Source organism: Chiloscyllium punctatum, unplaced genomic scaffold (assembly GCF_047496795.1).
Source record: "Chiloscyllium punctatum isolate Juve2018m unplaced genomic scaffold, sChiPun1.3 scaffold_1391, whole genome shotgun sequence".
In the NCBI taxonomy this organism is placed as follows: domain Eukaryota; kingdom Metazoa; phylum Chordata; class Chondrichthyes; order Orectolobiformes; family Hemiscylliidae; genus Chiloscyllium; species Chiloscyllium punctatum.
Window position 1 is genome coordinate 25,001 of NW_027311125.1, and position 2,500 is coordinate 27,500.

At 61.1% G+C, this 2,500-nt stretch overlaps 1 non-coding gene across 1 annotated transcript; it reads right to left on the reverse strand.

Moving 5' to 3' along the window:
• Positions 1–54: 54 nt before the first annotated feature.
• On the reverse strand, positions 55–208 carry LOC140475088 (5.8S ribosomal RNA). The gene has a single exon (XR_011959674.1). It is a non-coding gene; the product is annotated as a 5.8S ribosomal RNA (ribosomal RNA).
• Between the last annotated feature and the right edge of the window lie 2,292 nt (positions 209–2,500).

Below are 2,500 nucleotides of genomic sequence, written 5' to 3' on the forward strand. Positions count from 1 at the left end.
GCGACACCCCAGCCGCGCTCTCGCCAGCCAAGGCGAGTGCGATTGATTGCCAAACGACCCTCAGACAGGCGTGGCCCCGGGAAGAACCCGGGGCCGCAAAGTGCGTTCAAAGTGTCGATGATCAATGTGTCCTGCAATTCACATTAATTCTCGCAGCTAGCTGCGTTCGTCATCGACGCACGAGCCGAGTGATCCACCGTCAAGAGTTGTCTGAGTTTGTTTTAGGTCTCTCCCTCGCCAGAGGAAAGCGACCCGGACCGCACATACGCTCCCCACCTTGAGCTACAGCCACCTGCACGCCGGCGTGCGGGCGGAGCAGGGTGGCGTGAAGCGATGGGGAGCACCATCCTGGTGCGGCCCGCAGAAACATACGTCTATTGGGGGGAGGAGGACAGGGCGCCCAAGAGGCGATGCGTGCCCCAACGCACCGCAGCGACGGAGGCAGGATCACCGCCACCATGTCGCCCGCCTAGTATCACGAGGCGTGCAGCAGCTTTGCCCTAGGAAAAGCAGAGGCGGGAACGGGCACCGGCCATCGGTTCGGCAGCGTCACTGACGCGTGCACGTGGCGGCGTGTCGGCGAGCGGACTTCCTGCGAGGAGGCGGGGGCGGCACTCGCCCGAGCAGACGCCCGCCCGGCCCAGCCACCGCCGAGGTGGACTGGGAGTCGCGGCAACGGCTCGTCATACTCGTTCCCACACTCACAGCGCAGCTTGCCCGCAAGCCACCGACCACCGATCGACGCCAGGCGCCCCGACCGAGAGCGGGATCGCTCGTTCGCCCTGCTGGCAGTTCGCTGGGGATCACTACTGCACGGAGCTCGGAGACCGACGGGCGGCAACTCGAGAGTCTTTAAACCACCACCCCCATCCCGCAAGTGCAAAGAGGCTGTATACGCACAGACGGGTGAGGGGAATAGGTACCCCGTCGGGTTTGAAGGGAGCGTGACTAGATAGCAACGATGTAAACCCAGCCGATTTGGGAGCGAAAGACCGGCGCCTGCATCACCGGCTTCGTTTCCCGTGGCTGGAGAGTACACCGAAACCCTCCGTCTGTCGCGAGCTCCCGACGACGCGGTGCCGCCAAGCAGCAGGGCCGGACCTGGTGTGGCTCCCCTCGTCGATCACAGACCGGTCGGCACTACTGACGAGACGGTGGAACGGGCTTCGCCCCTTGTGACGAAGGGTGATGCGAACCCGCCCGCCCGCGTGCGTTCGGGGTGGACTCGGCAAACGGAGATTTGAAATCGGAAAGTGTCCTCCTGCCCCGCGCAGGTAGGCGCCCAACAGTTGTGGGGGGTTTGGCGGTGACCACGGCTGCAGGGCCTGCTACCCCGACGAGCTCTCCTGCTGGCCCCGAAACCACCCTCGCGAGACAAGTTGAAACGGAAACGGGCGTACCCCCAAGCCGACGATCCTTTCTTATTTGTTACTTTTTTTTTCACTTGCTCGAGTTGTGGGGATTTGGCGGTGACCACGGCTGCAGGGCCTGCTACCCCGACGAGCTCTCCTGCTGGCCCCGAAACCACCCTCGCGAGACAAGTTGAAACGGAAACGGGCGTACCCCCAAGCCGACAGAGATCCTTTCTTATTTGTTACTTTTTTTTTTCACTTGCTCGAGTTGTGGGGGTTTGGCGGTGACCACGGCTGCAGGGCCTGCTACCCCGACGAGCTCTCCTGCTGGCCCCGAAACCACCCTCGCGAGACAAGTTGAAACGGAAACGGGCGTACCCCCAAGCCGACGATCCTTTCTTATTTGTTACTTTTTTTTTCACTTGCTCGAGTTGTGGGGGTTTGGCGGTGACCACGGCTGCAGGGCCTGCTACCCCGACGAGCTCTCCTGCTGGCCCCGAAACCACCCTCGCGAGACAAGTTGAAACGGAAACGGGCGTACCCCCAAGCCGACGATCCTTTCTTATTTGTTACTTTTTTTTTTCACTTGCTCGAGTTGTGGGGGTTTGGCGGTGACCACGGCTGCAGGGCCTGCTACCCCGACGAGCTCTCCTGCTGGCCCCGAAACCACCCTCGCGAGACAAGTTGAAACGGAAACGGGCGTACCCCCAAGCCGACAGAGATGCTTTCGCTCCTGTTACTTTTTTTTTCACTTGCTCGAGTTGTGGGGGTTTGGCGGTGACCACGGCTGCAGGGCCTGCTACCCCGACGAGCTCTCCTGCTGGCCCCGAAACCACCCTCGCGAGACAAGTTGAAACGGAAACGGGCGTACCCCCAAGCCGACAGAGATCCTTTCGTACTTGAACCAACACAAAGTTTGTCACGTTTTATTTTTACGAGTGATCGACCGTCAAGATTTGTCTCTGAGTTTGCTTAAGGTCTCTCCCTCGCCAGAGGAAAGCCACCCGGACCGCACATACACTCCCCACCTTTAGCAGCAGCCACCTGCACGCCGGCGTGCGGGCGGAGCAGGGTGGCGTGAAGCTGTGGGGAGCACCAGCCTGGTGCGGCCCGCAGAGACATACATCTATTGGTTGAAAAAAAACAGG